The sequence below is a fragment of the Lonchura striata genome, chromosome 5 (assembly GCF_046129695.1).
Source record: "Lonchura striata isolate bLonStr1 chromosome 5, bLonStr1.mat, whole genome shotgun sequence".
NCBI classification, from domain to species: Eukaryota; Metazoa; Chordata; class Aves; order Passeriformes; family Estrildidae; genus Lonchura; species Lonchura striata.
In genome coordinates, this window is record NC_134607.1 from 36,910,746 (window position 1) to 36,931,388 (window position 20,643).

Genomic DNA, 20,643 nt, shown 5'->3' on the forward strand with positions numbered 1-20,643 from the left:
TTTTATCTATGCAGTCTGTGATTTGCATGGTGCTCATTGAAGGTAACAATTGTTTACTTTCTACTGAATATCATAGATACTAAATATCCATTATTTAGGTATCAGACTTCTTATGTGCATAATTTTAAAATGTATTTTAATGTACAGTAAAGGTATTTGTCTCTTCTGTGTAAGATGAGATAGGCAGAATGATCTGGTGGAGCAGGGTTTGAGATGAGCAAGTTCTGAATGTTGGTTTTTCTTTCTTCCTTAATGTCATTATGAAACATACACAACTCATATTTTTCTTCAGTTTCTTCACTGTGCTATATGGATAGTGACAGCTGACTAAGAACAACCTAATTTTAATAGGCTTTTGAATCTGTTGTTGCGAACAGTTTACTATCTTTTCTCAGATAGGTTTATATGATTATATTTTTTTCAAATTTCCTGATGTTAAAAAAAAGGACGGGTGTTTACTCATTTCTCTTGGGACTTTGGTGTGCTTGCTGCTCTCTTTTATCATACATATCTCTTTTAGAAAGTACCTGTGAACAGATTAAAAAAAAAAAAACCTGGGATCACATCTGTCAATTTCTCCTATTAGTGAGAAGATTGCATAATTTAGTTCTGAAGTTTTTGACAGTGAATTCTCTAGAATTGTATTTTCTTTGTACTATGGCATATAAGTTACATGTTGTCTGGCCACCCTAACTTTCTTCTCTATAGTTCTCTAGCAATTACATGTAAGATAAGTTTAAACATTTGCAAAATTCTCAGTTCTTTTTCCATTAATTTGTTTGCTTTTTTTGCTAGGTTCCTATAGGGAGTTAATATCAATTAACAGATGAAGAATTCACATTGTGTACATTTTTTTAAATGCAGATTCAATATTCTAATATTTTTATGAGAATATAAACAGTGGAGACCCATGGTTATTTAAGCATTAATGTTATTTTAATGGTAGAATTTTTCTTCTCAGTACAGTTGAGAAACATGGAAATAGTGGCAATAATTCTTTGACTATCTCACACAAAACTTGTGTTAGTGAATAGGTTTATGGTGACACTAATAGCATTCTTATATTTATTTACTGTCATAAAGACATTCTTGAACTGTACTGTAATGCTACATATAATTCCATTATATTTAAGGCATGTTTATATTCTTTACACGGGGATCTGTATTTGCTTTAGTACAAATTTAAACTCAGATTTTTGCAATTGTTTGGTAACCACAGAGGGGCCACAATTATGGAAACGACATCATCCGTCTAATTTTCTAAGCCCAGTTACAAAACCAGTCACGCCTGAAAAGTTTCTACTGAGAAATCACCATTATTAATGCTTCTCGCTACCCTAGTAACTTCTCAATACACTGACTGGTGCTCCTCAGCTAAACTCAACATCCACACTGAAAGTGTTTCATCTTTTTAGCTGTTTGGAGGCTTCCAAAGTGCATAACAGACCTGTCATGGTGGCATATTGAAGTTTGGGTATGTCTTAGGTTCTTACTTGGCCATTTAAGGCTTTTCATGCCTATATCTGAGTTAGGTACCTAACATGGTTACATTATGCAAATGGACTGAATGTTTTAAAGAGCCTTTTCCTTGATTCCCTTAGTTATTGTGAACATTTATTCAGGGTATTCAGGGTCATAATTATTAGACTTCTATAATCACAGTAGAAACTGATCCATGAGACCTCCTAATGGAATGTTGACTATTTCTTGTCTCAGTTGATTTCCATGATACCTTATATTTCCTGAATAATATAGGTAATCTCCTTGATCCTATATTTATAATATTTAAATATTGCACCAATAATATGGTACTATATGTTAGAAACTTCTCTATGCAGCTTTCTGTCTGATCATCCCCATATGGTTCCTCCTTGTGTGTAGCTTTAATTAGTGCTGATTTCTGTCCTTCCCGGGGGATCAGTTTGACTTTTCTTTTTTTTTTTTTTTTTCATCTATTACAGTTGACCACATGTGGTTTCTGTTTATAATAGAAAGTATTATATCATGTCAGTGTTAGACATGCACAATTAGTTGAATTCATCTCTTTTGATCATATTGTTAAAGTCATTTTTAAAGAGAAAACAACTTAACAGAAGAGAATATATTTTGTTCTTGCCTGTAGTTGTATGGATTTCTGAATATATTTTCTTGATTTTATTTTTGTAAACTTTAGCATTTAAACTAAAATCAATCATAATGTCATATGCTGGAATAGTCATTGCAAAAATTGTACATTCTCAGATAGAAAGATAATGAAATGTCTACAGCTTGAAGCACTTTTTATTTATATTATATTATTTTGGTAGAATAGTACTTTTATATAGTATAACCTTTAAGAGTTTCAATTTCAAAGTTTTATCTTGACTTTTCATACACCTTTTTCTTTTTAATAATTTAGTTTCCATTTTTGCATATTAGGAAAAATAACATGAATATATTTCAAGATAGGAAAAAAATCTAACAAACTTCTTTATTTTCTGTGTTATTATCACTTTTATTTTTCTTAAGAACAAGAGTGAGCTACTTTATAGGCTTTACAAGCAGGTTGAATTTTCTCTGCTGTGTGGGTGTTATTAGTATTTTTAACAGTCTCAACAGTTACTAGAGTTGTTTTAATACCACAGAACAGGGCTTGTTAGTCTCCTACATTACTATGAAATAAGCTGTAAAAATGTCTGGATTACTTAGAAAAATTACAAGCACATAGGCAGAGCTTAACGTTTATTTGCCTGCAGTCTTTCTGGTTTTGATAGAATTAACAGTATGATTTTTAATTTCTAAATCATGCAGATTCAGGCTCTGATATTGCTGTAGTACCAGGTAGCATCTTATTTGGGAGCATTCTCTAGCATTTCAGTTTCTAAATACTAATTTTTGTTGAGTTTTTTTTATCTTGCCATGCTGCTTGTCACTGTGTAAGGAGATGCTGCTGCAAGTTTGTTGCCTTCTACTGTAACTTTAGTGTCTCCAAGGCAATGCCATTTGGCCATTGTGTTCACTTTTAGAGTTCTCTTCTCCCACAATACCCATATAAAGGCCAAAAGCATTTGGCTTGATAATAAATGTGACTGTATTGCTTAAAACAGAAGAAACTGTGCTTCAGTGGCTATATGAGAAGCCTGGGATACATATGCAGATGAAGCATATAAAGTAGGTGGTGTGAATGATCCCCAACTTGTAATACTCAGTTTCCAAAGGTCAAGCCCTCCGTATGTTGTCACTTTCAATTAAAATACATGCTGATGTATTGAAACAATAGTAACACAACATGCTATTGTTTTCAAAGATAAAATATAGCAGTTCATGGTTCTTTTAAGTTTTGAGTGAAACCACCAGTCCTTCATGAATATTTTCTTTTGCAGTGTGCAGTAGGAGAATCTGTATTGTGCATCTGGAGAGACAAGTGAGATATATGTCCCTGATTTTCAGGATTCTTCTGGAAATCAATTGCTGCTGATTTTTATCTGGCATCTTGCCCTTGACTCTCTCAAGCAGGTCCCAAATGATCCATCAGGACAATCCCAGATGATCCATTGGGACAATCCATCAGAAGAGTGTTTGTGGTGGTTGTCCGTTTGCACAGGTGACACAAATAGCCCACAGCTTGTAGATAAACTCAGTGAGGTAGATAAGGACAATCTCCATGAGATATAAAGTTTACAGAAGCACAAACAGCATGGAAAAAAGCTGTCAGTTAGTTGTGACTACTTTGACTAATAGAAGGGAGTGGAATAGTTAGATATTTCATGTGGATTTAATGAAAATTGAACAAATCACTGAATTACAATGGCAAGCTTTTATGAAAGTATTTATACTGAAAGTGATAAGGGGAGAAAAAATGATAAAAATATTAAACAACTCCAAACATTTGTTTTGTGGTTTAATGAGTTGTAGGTTATACTGCAACCTCAAACATTGCTTGAACTTGGTCGAGGGGTGTATATCCAGTATAACTCTAAATTGATGCATAAAGGTAAACATGTGATGCATCCCACTGAAAGGAAATACATTATTTTGCTTAATGGACAAAGTAGGCCACCTTAGCCATCTAAAGAGAGCCCCATGGGGCAAGTTGGTAGCCATGAATGAGCTGCACAAGGGCAGGCAAGGGGGGGATCCCCTACTGCTGCAGGACCCATGATGACACAGACTTCATCAGAGCTGACTATGTCCATGGACAAGTTCCTGGAAGGTCAAACTCATATGAAGGAGATAGGGGTACCAGAACTTGTGAGTCTGCTTGGGGGGCCTTGTTGCTTGTTTTGGCATTAAAAAAATAAAACCAGCTTGTTTTTATCAGTAGCCAAATAATTCTGTCATGTCTATTCCTTTTCCAGTTGAATATGTACTTTGGTCACAAAAGTATTCTAGGAAAATCATCCAGGTTTGCTTTAAAAAGAGGAAGGGACTCACTCAAAGATCAATTTCTCATCTGGAATAGATAGTTAACATAGATGGTTTTAAAGCCCTTGCAATGTACTGCCTTTCCCAGTTCAATTCATCAAGAAGAAAACCACATATAGCTGTAAAAAGAGCTAGCTTTCAGTCACAAGATTCTCATCAGTCCAGGCAAACCCATGATTAACTGTAGCATTTGTATTCTCTCCAGATGTTTCAGCTACCTGTAGTTATACTTTAGTAGTTATACAAAGGAATCTCTTAAATATGCATTGAGTAGACATTGTACAATGAGATTTAGAAAAATAATTCAGGAATTTTTTTTTTGTATTCATATATATTTTGAATACTTATTTAAAAGTATGAATAAAAAAAAACCCAAACATTTCTCAATCTTCAATCTTTTGTCTCTCTGTATATGAATGCAACTTAGAAAATTAAATCAAAATAAACACATCTAATCTTGCATTCACATCTCATACAGCTAAGAAAAGACTCTAGTTTTCTGTTCCATGCACCTTGGCAACTGAAATTTGAAAGTTTCCAGCCATTTATGCATAGAAGAGTTTAACTTCAAATGAAAATGTTTAGTTATAGTTTTGGTGTTCCTTCATGGGTTGGAATGTGTATTGGAAGTCTAGCTGAATAGAGATACAGTGGTTTGTAAATTGTTATAAGATTTTGGAAAAAAAAGCTTTCTATTTTGTTTTCAAAAGGGAGCTACTTTTCAAGCTCTGATAACTATTGATGTGTTGATGGAAGAATCACTTCTCATTGTTTCTCAGAAAATAGGAAGTTCCTTAGGAAATACAGTAGAGCATACTTTACAGACACAACAACAGATCAACAGATCTGCAATCCTCTCTCACGGGGAATACATTTATTTCCATGAAGCACATTGACAGGTAGATGGATTGAATGTAAATGGATGTGCATATAAGTTTTTCTGTCTCAGCTGGGCAATTAAAACAGAAGACAGAATATTGGATTCTTTAAAATTCTTTATTAAAATAGAGAAGTGACAGAACATTGACAAATGTTTGCTTTTGATTGCTTTTGATTTCATTAGGAGATGAAACTGTGGAGATCAAAACTTTCAGAATACTTGGTTTGCTTTGTTATATGGAGTAAATATCAGTAAATATAGGTTTGGGGTTTTTTTGCTAGTGATATTGCCTACAACCAGGGCTCTTTAGAAAATGTAGTTTATTATTGATTTTATTTTGTTATTCTGTTTGAATATCCAGACACAGAATGTGTCAACAACTTGTTCCTGCCACATCCAAACAACCTCTTTTTCAAGATACTGTCAAATCAAGAAAAGACTTGTCTGTTCATGGAATAAGTCCAGATTAGATTTTCAGGTATTATGGTAACTTGGTGAGCAAATGTTTTCATTGATTGCTCTAATACTTTGAAATGCTCTGCATGTTTGCCCATCTTATTGCTTTAACTTAATATAAAAATCACATAAGTAACATATTCATATTTCATAAGAAAATAAGAATAAAAATAAGAATCATATTTCATAAGTATTTTTTGTCATTTTGACTTGCTTTACTTGGTTCTCAGTCACAATTTACCAAAATTACAAGAGCTTGATATAAATAACAATGGCAGAAGATTGGACCCTATTAAGGTAAATATACATATATTTTTACTGAAATAACAAACCAGAAAATCGTATTACTTCATGGATTCCACATGTATTTTCAGATTTTCTTTTTAAGTATTTAGGTATCAGATATTTCAATTAAGCCTTTTGAAGTTGAATTATCTTGTCCTCTGAGTAATTTGTTTCTGATAGGCCTTTTTAAAATGTCAGGTGTTCTTTGATTACATTGGAATGTTTGCCTTCCTTTATGTAGACTATATGTAATGAGTAAAATTGAATTAGGTAGAAAAGGCATTTTAGTAAAGACGTATTTTAGTGGAATTTTAAAATCAGCTACATTATAAGCTGTCTGTTACAAGTCACAATTCTGTCTCTTTCTTCTAGTGCTGCTGCACATCAGCTAATAAAACTTGGATTATTCTTCTGTCCTCAGAGTTAAATTTCAGAAGTGTAGCAGATTAGATGTTATTAAGCATTAACTTTTGCTTATGGTCTTCCAAAATTGATAGTACTCAGATTTTTAGAATATGTCTTTTGGACCAGATGTTTCCTGGGGAGGTCCTTTTACTAGAACAGCTGGTAAGAAAAAGTACTTACCTAGTTTTGATTACCAGCATGTAGGAGTTGTGAAGTTTATCTGGTACCCTCTATAGTTCTTAAAATATGCTGTTAGCATCCAGGCACAAGAGTGATGCAGATATAGAATATACAATGCAGATGAGGCAATTTTATTGAAAAATAATGTGGATTTCAGAATCAAGAATGAATTCTGTCAAAATTCCGGGAATAGAGAAATAATGGTAATTAGTAGGATTTTGATGAAAAACAAAAAAAAAAAGAAAAAAAGACAATATTTTGTGAACAAAGTTCAAGTCTGATATAATGAAAGTGATCTGAGAAGAAGAAAAAAGTCTGTCCTAAAATATGTATTACTTAGGAAGATTTGCCTAGTTTTATCTACCAGTTAAGAAGAAAGTACTTTTTAAACCAAAGCTAATTCACATTTGGATGACATTTTAATAAAAAATAGTGAATCTAATTATTAAATTTAAATAATAATTTTTAAATGATTCTAGCCTCTATTGGTATCTCAGTTCCAGCAGTATTTAAAATTTATGAAAAAGCCCCCAGAAAAAGATTTAATATAGAAAAGTGATCATGCTGTGTAAAATTATAGGATCATAAAAATATTATTTGATGTACTCTTTAAAAAGAGAAGTGGAGTACTAAGCTACTTATTTAAATATATTTGTTTGTTTTCTTAGTTTGAAACATATGCCAGCTGCATGCTAATCCATGGAAAACCATGTTATGTACCTAAAATGTTAAGTCTCCATCAAGCCAAATGAGACTATTTAAAACTTGCCCTCTTAGGACATGAGGTCCTATGAAGGTCTGATTGCTGCACTCATGAACAGATTTTGTTCAGGCTTTCCTGGATCTGCTGAAAGTAGCAATATTAATAAAAACATGATGGCACATGTTTTGGTTTTGGCCAACATCCTTGCTGAGTACTGAGTCTGCAGCAGGCTTGCTGCTAATGTGTTCTGCATTTTCACTGCTGATACCCTTTGATGGCTGTGCTGTCTCTCACTGCAGCCCAGCATTCTTTTGCCTGGGGAGATATACTAACAATTCTAAAAAGCTGCTAAAAGTCTTTTAAAGAAGTGGTTTTGCTGAAGGACGGATTTATTAAATATTAGACAAATCTCAAAAGACAAATCTACTCGTTAACAGTTTTATAGCTCAATCATTTACTTGAGAGGTGGTGTTATGTTAGGCTGTAAAAGTCAGGTGTAGACAGTGTAAATTGCATCAACTGAAAAAGAACTATTTTTAATATATCTAATTTAAATGGACAAGCTGGTTTATTTCTTTAAGCCTTATAAAGTCATGAAAAAAACCATAGACTTAAAATTGCGGCATTCAGCATTCTAACATTTTCTGTTCACACATGTTCTTCAGTGCATAATAGTAACTTTATTTTCTTGCACAGTATATAAACTGAGGCATAGCCCCCAGTAGTAAGGCAGTGAACATTTACAGCATTTATGAATAAAGCTACATCAAAGGCTAATTAGGTGATTATAATGGTACTTTCTTTTAGAGAGCTAATTTAAAAAAACTCTATTGCTCCCAAGCTTAATTATTTTAGTAATGCTAACATGTTAGCAACCTCAAATTTGTTGCAGCCAGCTACAGTTAAAAAAAAAAAAAAAGAAATTTGAGGTTTCTCTGTCACATCCAAAAGGAAACTTTACTAAATTTTGATCTTAATAATTTTCTTTTTTTTATGTACATTTATGTTACATTTATTCGTATAACCAGATATTGTGAGTTTTTAAAATTATTATCTGCACTTGTTCCATATGTGAATGCCAGAGTATTTTGATGTGTTTTATGGTAGTTGTACAAGCCACTGCTCATTGTTATTTCAGAGGTGACAGGCAGTGATGTATCAGCTTACATTGACTCTATTATAAGTTGTGTAGTTGTGAAAGCAGGTCTAACTTTTGTTTTTAGCTAGTCAGTCTATTGCCACATCGGTGCTGCAGAAATAGTGGCATGCATGCAGTTGTTGCAAGTTGATGTTTCTTTGTGACATCACCCCTTTAGTTATAACTAAATTAAAAAAAAATCTGTTTTTATTTTTTTTACAGCTAAAGCTTAAGCGCTTTGTAAGCATTTCTTCATCTTATTATAAACACTTTCCTGATATCATATCACTCTGATAAACAGGAAAGTGCAAGAGAAAAAAAAAAATTAATGGTTTCTATACCAGGACAGTTTTGTCATTTCATCTAAATTAATAAGTAGAATTTCAGGTTGCCAATCTACTTTGGTCAATTTTTTGTTGGTGATGCCAGAATTTCATTACTTATTAAAGATTTCTCATGGTTCTATAAACACTGATCTTTTCTCATTTTCCCAGTCACAGATAAAATCAGAGAAGAGCAAAACACAATGTTGAGATATCAGAGTATGTCTTTCCTGTCTACACTAAAAAATGTTAGGAATAAGCATCAGAAATTTAAAAATATTAACTATTTAAGCCATGGTGAAAGAAAAAAACAGCATAGAACAAAATATTAATTTTTTCTTCCTCTTGAAATCAGTATCAGCCTCTCGGATCACTTTACAGAAAACTGTTGCTGCCCCATCTTTCCATTCTGTGATCTGATGCTAACACTCTCACTGATGTCAGTTAGGGCCATGATATTAATATGTAGAGAACATATTTGAATTATTTTTCCATGCAAATTCAAGGAGTGAGAGAAGCACTGAAATCAATGTGTAACAGGATGTATTACTTATCTCAGTATGATCACTGATAACCATTTTATAATGCTTACATTCATCCTTTCTCAAAAATGCTGTTAGCTGTATCAGCTTAGAAAAGTGATTAAATATTTTTTGTTTCTTTTCCTGTAATTTTCATAATCCTAGATTGTATATATCAGTGAAAAGGACTTCATATCTTTGTTAAAACCTTAGTATCTGCATTATTTATAATGTTAGAAACATAACATTGAAACCTGCAAGTTGTGAAGGATAAAAAGTCATGTTTAAATAAAGAAACTAAATTACTCCTTCGAAGAGCCAATAAAATTGAGAAGCATTCACTGTAAAAGTAATAAAAACTTATGAGTCCCATTTTATTAAAACTACTATCCTCTTTCCTGATGGAGCTGGGTTACTTAAAGGATAGACTAGTGACATTTTATGTCTTGCAAGAGGTTTATGAGTAAGGTGAGGTCTCCTGAAATTAATATAGTCATTAATACCACTAGCTGAATTAATCCATTGAATATTTTTAACTCTTTGAGTACCCACATACCTTGACTGAGCTATAATGAAAATGTGTTGACAAACAAGGAAAGAACAGGACAGTGATGGGTAGGTGGACACTTGATTTAGATGGAACAGATAATGGAAAAGCATCAACCATTGTGTACGAACTGCCCACTATTGGTATGAAAAGAAGAAGAATGAGGTCCAGAGGACAAATGTTTCTCTTGATTTGAAAGAGAGAAAAGCACAGAAAGCTAAGAGTAAAAGTATGTGTCAACTGACACCAGTAAAAGTTCTTTTTGACACCAGTGATCAGACACCTACCACTGAATTGAATTTGCATGACCAGGTTCTGGTAGCAGGGGGCTACAGGGATAGCTTCTGAGAAAAGGTGCAAGAAGCTTCCCCCATGTCTAACAGGGCCATTGCCAGCTGACCCCAATATGGGCCTGCTGCTGGCCAAGGCTATGCCCATCCATGGTGGGATAGGGCTTCTGGGATAACAGGTTTAAGGGGGAAAAAAACCTTCAGCTGGAGAAAGTTGCAAGATTGTGTGAGAGAAGCAACTCTGCAGACACCCAGGTAAGTGAAAAAGGATATTGAGGAGGTGCTCAAAGTGTCAGAGCAGAGGTTCCCCTGCAGCTCATGGTGCAGACCCTGGTGAGTCAAGCTGTCCCTCTGCAGCCCATGGAGGTTCATGGTGGAGCAGAGATCCACCTGCAGCCCATGGAGGACCTCCCCCACTGGAACAGATGGATGCCTGAAGGAGTCTTTGAATCTCTGGGAAGCCTGTGCTGGAGGAGTCTCCTGGTTAGATCCATGGAGAGGAGCCCATGGTGGATCAGGGGTTCTGGGAGGCCTTGTGACCCAGTGGGGGACCCACAGTGGAGCAGTGTGTCTCTGAAGGACTGCACTCCATGGATGGGACACACATTGGTGCAGGGAAGAGTGTGAGCAGTCATGTCCCTGAAGAGGAAGGAGTGACAGAGATAATGTCTGATAAACTGACTGCAGCCTCCATTTGTGGTCCCTCTGCACCACTGGAGAGGAGTTGATAGAGAGAGAATAAGATTCCAGGAAGTTGATAGAGAAAGTCTAGGAAAATGGGAGAGGTAGAAGAAAGGTGTTTTAAGATTTGGTTTTACTTCTCATTAGTCTACTTTGATTTGATTGGTAACAAATTAAACTAATTTTGCCATGTTGAGTCTGTTTTGTATTTGGTGAGTGATCTCTCCCTGTCCTTATCTCAACCCCTGATTCTTTCATTGTATTTTCTCTCCCCTATTCATCTGAGGAGGGGAGTAATAGGGTGGCTTCTGTGACCACCTGGCAATTAGGCCAGGGTCAGCCCAATCAAACTGCTTGAGTAATCAGAAGTCTTCTCTTTCTGGCATTCAAGTAATGTCATTGAAAACTACACATTATAAAATATTCTGGTGTACATAAAATGACCAAAGGAAAACTGCAAATTTTTTTTTTTTGATCTGCTTGTGTACCAAGTAACATGAAAAGCAGAAAGGGTCCATTTTTCCAATGAATAGAACTGCATCACCAGTTTTTCTTCAATGGGACTTTATTCTTTGGCTTTGGTATTCGTGAGTATAAAACATACAAGCAACTTATTTTAAAAACTATTATTATCTGTAAATAGCAATATAGTAAGACAAATTCAAAGAAAATTGTGTTCTGAAGGTGCAGGAATTACCCAGAAACTAGAAGTTTGGACTATTAGTTAGCCTATATTGAATTTCTTTACTTTTCATTATGAAATCCAGGAAATAACTATGATATACATATTGTTTTTGAATAAAATTGCTTTTCTTTTAATACAACAAGAAAACATACAAAGAGAGGTATCATTTAAAATCAACTAAGTAATGGCTTGAATTATGTGAAAGTGCTTTTTTATTTGGCTAAAGGTGAAGAAAGATGCCATCAAAAATCTGTTAAATTGTTGAGTCTCTTATCATTGATTAGTACAGGATTCATTTTGTATTATCAGAAGATCTTAGAAACTGTCTTCTGTGTCTTTTAACATGTAAAAACTTGATATAATGAAATTAATCTTCAGAATCTGTTGGTTTTCTGTCAGCCCAGTTTGTACAAGATGAGCAGTAGGAGCTGTCAGATAAAAGACAGAGTTCCAGAATACAGCAGATATTCTATAGATAATAATGAGATTTCAGTTCCTCCTGCCTGTATAATTTAAAATCACAGTAAATATGCTCAAACAGACAGTTGTAAAAAAAGCACCTTTGATATGCATGTAATAGTATGATTAAAATTTTTAATTATTTACTCTGTTTAAAAATATTTTAACCCATGAAAAATATTACATATTGTTTTGTTTTAAGAAGTACTAGCTAGGAAAATAGCCTCTTTCTGATAAAAAAAAATTAAATTATTTCAGTACTCAAATATTCATGGTTCCTTAAAGAGGAAGCAAAGATATCTAAAATTTATAATTTGTATTTATTGAACCTCACAAAAATTGTGACTAAAATGTTCTGTCAGATTTCTTTTCCTAATATGGATCATTAGATGTGTCATCATGAAATAGTGATAATATTTAATGTTACCATGTAAAATTCACAAGCATTTTCATAATATATTCCAAATTTGAGTTGCTTCTACTGGAACCCACAGCTTGTGATTACTGCTAAAGTCCTTTGGTAAACTAGGTATAACACTATGAATGGTCAAAATATAACTTATAAGTAGTTAAAAGCAAAGTAAGTATCTCATTAGGTACAGAATATTATTCATGAAGTGAGAATTTTGAGATAATGCTTTCATGATATGAAGGATTATGGGCATGCTTCACTATGAAAGCAGCATTTTCTGAAAATTAAGCACCTTTAAGGGGAGCCATATTATACTATCAAAATTCTGTCCTTGTTGGCCACTAATATATACTGCTAATGGTAAAAACCCACCACAGTTTGAAGTGATTCACAAAATTAGGTATTAGAAAGATCACTGCAGTGACATATGGCTTAATATTTTGTTTATTTTCTTGATGAGTTTAAAGGTCAGTATAGGTTTGTATGAAATGAAATAGCAGGCTGAAAACAATGGTCATATGGAGCAGCTTGGGCTACAAGCTGTGGAATCAATTGTTGGCTAAGGAGCTACTACAAGAATAGTGACAGGGCTATGGATAGCACCAGCAGCATAATATGAGGAGAAATTTAGACATTAGTAGAGCTGGAAAATATTGTATGCTGTCATGAATTCTGTCCACATCTAAGGGTCAAGACTTCCTATGGTAATGATAGCAAAGTTTGATTCTTTGTGTCTGGAGAGACAGGATGTGTATCCTTTCCTCCAAGTTGCCTTTTCAAGTAATTGATTGTCCATTTCTTAGCCTGTTTTTATGAATGCTCTAGAAAAACCACTGTGACATGCATAACTTTCTGTTTGTCAAAACAGAGGGTCTGTACTCTCTTTTTTTTCAGCTGCAAGCCTCTCATACCTTTGACAGACAATGCTCATCAAGGAGTTTCTATCCAAATTCTGACTTTTGGAGTGAACAACATTTTTTTCTTCCACTTCACCCTTGGGTTTCTCGGAGTCTCTATAGTATTGAAAGCTGGCAATAAATGTTAAGCATGGTCTGGCAGTATGTAGGAGCCACACAGTTTCCAGGAGTGGGCAGAAGAGCCAGTTATGGCTACAACTGTGTTTTATGATGGGGAAGACAGAAAGCCATTGAACAACATAATATGGGAAAAAATAGTTATTTTGGCTGGTATTTAAGGTTTTTGAGGTTTCTTTGGTTATTCTGAAAATTGTCAGGTAGGGCTAAAACTTGAATTTGAAGAATCTACCTTTTAAACACTTTTGCATCTACTAAAATTTGTGTTAAACTTTCTGTTCAAATAGTAGAGGAATGTGTCTTTCCAACTGTTTTACTGTAGAGACTTGCCTTCTCCATTTTGCCATTGTATTTTGCTGTACTTCCCTTCTTCTTTCAACACTTCTACTTTTCCACTGTGAACTAAATGGAAGATATTTGTTTTTTTTTGTACTGAGGTGTCACATAGAGCTAGAAGCCAGGTTTCCTGCAAAGTTACAGTATATCCCTGTTTTCCCACATTATCCTTCTCCTTGGCGGAATTCTAAATTTGTTTTTTCTGCCATTTCCCACAGCAGTAACTCCCTGTCTTTCCCTGGTTGCCACTGATTTGTAACCACTATAATACTTCTTATTTCCATCTAACACATTGTATAATACCCATCAATATGCTGGGAATTCCAGCCAAAGGGGAGGAGATATGACATGGTTCCTCTGGCCCCAGCGAAATCCGTGTGGAACACAGAATGACTCTAGTTATTCTGTAGTCTTCTCCCATAAGGGTATTTAATTGCAGTGTCTCCCCGGTTGCTGATTTTCCTACATTTGCAGAAGCTTAATGCTTAATGTAATACATTGACATTTCATACTCCTCTGCTAAATTAGGTGAAAATTGTTCAACAAATTAAAAAAAAAATCAGACAAGTAGATCTGTGGAGGTAGGCAATGCAATCATATAAGAGTTGATTCCTTTTTTACTTCATTAATCAAATCTTATCTGTCTATCTATCTATCTATCTCTCTATCTACTGATGTGTCACTTTTGGCTTAGGTTTCTTCAGACTGAAAATTGCCCAAAGCTACAAAAATTTTCTAGGGTAGTTTGAATACACAGCTATCCTCTTGTACTTTTCAATAAACATTTTTGGCTGTTGTCAGACAGGATGCTAGTTTAGGTGAACAATCTTTGTTTGCTTAAACTAAACTGCAGTGGAATTGGTAGGATGATTTTTTTTCCTTACAGATTGGCTAGGGGACTGGTGGACACACAGGAAAAATTATGTAATTGTGTGATAACTTTGTTACTCTCTTACTCTGTTGGAGCTGGACACCAAATCATCTGAATTAAAGAACTATTAGGAAAATACAAGGATAAGAGGGATGAAAAATAAAACAAGACTAGAACCAAAATCTACAGACAGATGCATGAGACTGACCACAAAACTAGAATGTCTGTTCATCTGACCAGAGAGCCTTCAAAACTACTTTGTTATTTCAGTCAGTTAAAAGCATTTTAATAACTGTAAAAGTACAGGCAGATGGTTTTCATTTTTGAGCATTTTGTGAACAATAAACACAGTTAAAAAAACTTTGGTGTGATAGGTAAATTGTTCCTTTTTTTAGCACTTTCTACCATTAATGGATATGATGGGGGGAAAAAATTATATAGTCCTTCTAACTTATGGAGTAGAGAAGTCTGTTGCAGAAGTAATTTTTAGAACTTTTTGATTGTTCTAGTTCTCAGTTGTTTCACCTGAAAAAAACCATTTATTCTATCTGTGTGTCTATTCACTTTATTTTTTGACATTGGTCTCTATTGTGATTCACATGTGTGCATATTCTTAGATTTCCTTTGTGCCTAAATATAGTAATACTGCCTGTTCTTAACCTATTTTCCCAGATTATGCCCTTGTATATTCACTTTGAAGTTTGTTAGTGTAAACTCTTCCTTTAGAGCTAAGCAGTTGACCTGTACTTCTACTTTGCTCTAGTTATCCAGTGAACACCAGACAGGTATACTTTTGTAATAATTGTGAGGTGCTGTCATTTGCTATGTATTTTTCACTGGTATGTGTAGGTGATTGTTGCCTCTCTCTTTAGCTTTCAAGTGGCATTTGTATTATGTCTTCTCCATCTGAATGCTATCTTGTCTGGGAAGAGTAATCATAATCTTACTCATAGTAATAACTTTTTATAATACTTCATTTGAATGTAATAGGAATTTGGATGGATATATGTTATGTTTTCTTGTCATTCAGCTATGATCCAATCAATCAGATAGGGACATAATCCCTATTGGACAAATTGTGCACAAAGAGAAAATTTAATATAAACTGAAAATCATGTTCTGTGATAAGTAGCTGGCACAAATATTAGGTATCAAATAAATTAAAAAAGTCTTTTCTCATCTACCTCAATACTTTTACAGACCTATAAAATTATCTTTATATATTTTTCTAAATCCCTATATAAAGCACATCTCCATAAATTGTGTAAATCTAATAACTGTAAATCTAGAAAAGGTTTAAAATTATAATATTGAAATATTAATAAAATGAGGTTTGATGCAGAATTCTAGTGAGCTCTTGTGCTTCCCTGAGAAGGCCAGAGCTTTGAAGAGAATCTGCCTTAACCTTCTCTTTATAAGGTGCTCCTTAAAAAGACCAAAATGTTTTTAAACTCATAAATCCAGCATATACTTGGTAATTATTTTATTGATAGAGAAAAAAAATAACCCAAACACACTACATAGCTAGCTTAGGCAAAACAACATAAACAAGGTTTCAATATTATTCTTTCCATGTACAGCAAGTAGGTCTTGCATTCATTGTTGGCTTCAATACTCATTGACTTTCTGAGATTAAGAAAATTTTGAATCAATGTCTCTGATCCTTACTAATTTTCTTTCTTCTCTGATGCCGTGTTGCATGTGCCCTGCTCCCTTGGCATGCTCTGCTCTGCCTTGGGACCTTCTGTCCCTTAGTGCTCACTTGGCCACTATGATGGCACACAATTTTCCTAGCTCCATGTAATTTTATCTAACTCACTCTACTTGAAGAGACAAAGTAGACAATTAAGAATACACAGTATATTTGGTCATGGCTGTCACAGAAGCCATAATTTAAATGAAAAGTAATTTAAAAATATAAACTTTTTATTATACACCAGGAGTAAAGTCCTGAGAAACTCATCCCACTATGTTTTCTTGGAACACAAGAAATATAGTTCCATAGACATTAAATAGATATATAATTTAGCATAAAGTTGCAGATTCTAGTGTAATTAATTTTTCGGCATATTAGCAATAAGTGAGTTCAAATAAATTCAGGGTAAATACAAGGAGAAAAATATTATCAGCACACACATCACTGAAAGTTGATATTTATAGATGTCCATTATATGAACTAATGATTCATGTATATAACTTGACATATTGAGATTAATCTACCACAGCAGTTTATATCTCTGCAAAATTTGGGTTGAGAACAACAGCCTTTGATGTTTGAGCATAATTCTTAGAAACACTATTACAACAGATGAAGAGCACCAGTGGTTTTTGGTGTCACAATATGTGGAATGTTATCTACTGAATCTGTTAAAAGGGAAAAAAGTCTACTGCTAGCAGAATGCCCCATTTGTTTGTACGCTATAACTAACAATGAAAACCCAACATAAAATAACCAGAAAGCATTGCAGATATTACATTTTATGGGGTTTACCTTTTTTTCCCTTCAAGTAAATGAATTTTAAGAAATAAGGAACTTTTTTAACAGAATAAAGACATAAACAGTATTTAAGAATAAAAAAAAATCACATCAATCTGCCCAAAATGCAACATATGGAAGAAGCATCATGTGTTTCTTCCCCTGGAGAATCTCACTTCCAAGAGATAGGCTTTCTGGGACTGAGTCACAAGTTACATTTCTATTGTTTTGTTTAATACCTCCAAATAATTAATTACCCACCCTCCAACAATTCTTGTGACCACTTTACTGCCTCTTAAGACTTTTGATATATAAAACTTCCTTAACCAATGAGCTTCTCATGGTAATAACAGTTCTACTACTGATGTTGACACTTGTAGCAGACATGTCTAAATTTAAATATTGTGAGATTTTTTTTTTTCCCATGACTTTGCTGGGTCTTTTGTTTTTTCTGTCCTCTGGATCAGGTTGTTTTAAAATTTTATTTATTGGTTTAGTCAAATGTCTATGCAGCACAGTAGAAAAGCAATAAGCAAAACTCAGAAAATAGCTATGTTCTTTTAGTAAGTGTTAGTGCAATTTTCCTTGTCCTTAGTGTTGAGCTAATTTCCTGTCTGGCAGGAACTAGCAGTATTTCACTTTTTCATTAAAAATAGAGAGAAGGAGAGAGATATGTAAAAAAAAAGTAAGTGAGGAAGATGTAATAGATGATATAGATTACAATACTAATTGATGCAGTGTTGTAACATGCCACTGGGGTAGTGTATAAAGCCTTCTGCCTTTGAAAATGGCAGAACAGCTACTGCTGTTTGGGGACATGAACAGTGATAGAATTTACTTTTTTCATAAGTTATTTGATAGAATTAAGATGAGAGGAAATGATATTTCAGTTATATGAACTGCTCACTGAAACTACCAGATGTCAGTATGTGATTCCTTCCTAGTGATTTTCCACTATAAAACTGGAAGCAAAATGAATTCTAGTCTTAGATGGAAATCCATGATGCTCCTCCCAGTCCCACTCCTTTTCAGCAAGTCACACTTATAAATCATTTGTCTCCTATAAATTGTCATTCTCAAGTTTTTCCATCGTCATGTTTTGGTTTTGGGAAGAGCTATTAATGAGGTGCATTTCTTCTTTTTACATTATGTGTTTGCATAAGTATTTCTGAAGTAATTTCATTTAAGGATGAAAATTTCATGTAAAGCCAGTGGTTCTTCACTTCTATGAAAATGAAATGTGCGCAGGAAGTGGATTTCATTGTGTAAATAAGTGTTGTAGTAGTCCAACCCCTGTGACTGCTGGCCACTGCCTTCCTTCATCCTATTCACTTACTACTCTCTTTCAAATGCTTCAGTTTACATCAGATGCTGAATGAGCTCTTGCAGCACACTAAGGCATCAGGAAGCTAACCTGGCCACCAAAATAAAAGTGCCTTTGATAGCTTAGCATACTGAAATTTCTCAGTAATGGACCTGATGGGCATCAAAACCAGAAAAATAGTAGGGGAGGGCTGTAACTAACCTCCATGGTATCCATGTTGAAAATTTGAATTTTTCCACAATTTGATTTAAATAAATGTTGTAAAAGATAAGTGACCAGTTGGAAATAAACTGCATAAAATTTGTGTGTTTCCTTCATGCCAGATTGTTTTCATTACAGACTTTGGTCAGATACCCATTCTGTTCTAAATGCCTAAGTATCTTGAATCCAGCCAGTTTTAACTAATTAATAATTTCTGTAAGTATATTTTCTTCTATCAGGAAAACTATATGTTTAGGGACAGTTTTTTAGTCTTGAAAACTGTACATATTCTCCAAGTGCTTCTGGACCCTGGTCATTATTACCGAAGAATTTATGTCTGGTGATGAGTTTTCTGTTGTCAGCCCCTTTCTGGCTAATGGTTGTATATCAGTAAATGGGGATGGTATTTGCATTATTCTACCTCTTTTGCTTCTAGTTACTGAATTCAAAAAGTATAGATTTGAAAAGGTGAATTATAGGTGATTGCTTTTATGTATTAATGCTGCCCATGAAGGGTCTCATTAACACTCACAGCATGGAAAATTCCTGCAGCTACCCTACAGAGCACTGGAAAACATGACTGCTGAGCAGGCTTTATTGTTTATGCTTCATTTCTAATTTATTCTCTTACAGGGTATTTTTGCAACCTCCATATGACAAATAGGATACCATATGGGAAAAAAAAGAACTGGACAAAGGCAGGAGGAATACTATTTTCTTTTATTTATCACAAGGGTGTTTTTTTATGATTTATTTTGGGAGTGAAGGTTTAATTTTAATTGTATTGTTGTGAATATTTAATTTCCAACTGTCATTTGGTATATTATTAGAGCAGCAATCAGTGATAAAACATCTTGTTGCAATACTTGCACTTGAGAAACTGAATTACATATGTGCAATGAATATATATATTTTATTGCAGAGTTGTTTTTTAAATTAGAGCATGTTTTATACATGTTCTTATGAAGTTATTAAACCAAATCTAATTCTACTACTTCTTCTGAAGTATTTGAGGGCAATTTTTCAAATTTACACCTTTACTTTATTTTACTTTACACTTTTAATTTATTTTACTTTAATTAAAATTTATTCTCTTTTTGAACAAGAAGGAAAAATATTTTTACATTAAAAAAAGGGCTTACTTTCTTCTCCTATCAGTAAGAAGCAGGATATACCCTGCAATTCAGTGGTTCAATGTGTATACATTAAGTATCAAGGAAACAATTTTCTTCAGTACATATCATAGTGCCTTGGATTGTTATCTGCAATAGAGTGTCTACTCCTTTCTGTCTTGCAATTGCACTCCTTGACGTTTTGCTGGAAGAGCTAAATGGTTGTCTTGTGCTAGAGGTGAAACTTTTGTTGCCCTGTGAAACAGCCAGCTTGGTGGAACAGCAATGCTTGGGCACACATTACCCTGAAGACATCAGCGTGCTGAGACCGACTCCCAGTGTGTGCATTCCCGAACTGGAGCGACGCAGCTGGCAGCTGAGCCTGTGCCTGGCGTGCCACTGCGTCAGCCACAGCTCTTTACGTAGCTTGCTGAAAACCTCTATGGCATAACATGCACTCACTTCAGCTATAACCTTATCTTTTATAAGGATTTACTACTAGAATATATTAGGACTTTTTGAGTAGTTGTTTCTTTATATTTTTGTAAGAGAAGGGTAGAAAGAACGGCGCAGGCAGCTATGTCATTGGAGATTGTCATATTTCCTCTCAAGAAAACTGGAAAATCTTGTCTTGACTCTAGCTTAAATCTTTCTTATTTTATTTTCATGTTGGAATTTTCTGGTTTAAATTCTAATATTTGCATTTATACTTGTGTCTCTCTCAAATATGTCCTCTTTTCCGGCTTGTGAAATATACCAGTTGTTTAACTGATTGTTTTCCCTCCATGCATTTAATTAATCAATGTAACTAAATTGTTTGTAAGTACTTCCTTGTGAAGGTTGTGCATTCAGTGTTCAATATCATGATTCTGCAGATATATTGTTACTGGATAAAGTCACAGGACCTTTACTGATTGAAT

General features: G+C 34.1%; 1 protein-coding gene across 1 annotated transcript in view; it reads left to right on the plus strand.

Annotated features, from left to right (window-relative positions):
- IMMP2L (inner mitochondrial membrane peptidase subunit 2) overlaps positions 1-20,643 on the plus strand; it is a 409,354-nt gene that overhangs the window by 115,203 nt on the left and 273,508 nt on the right. The window lies entirely within an intron of this gene.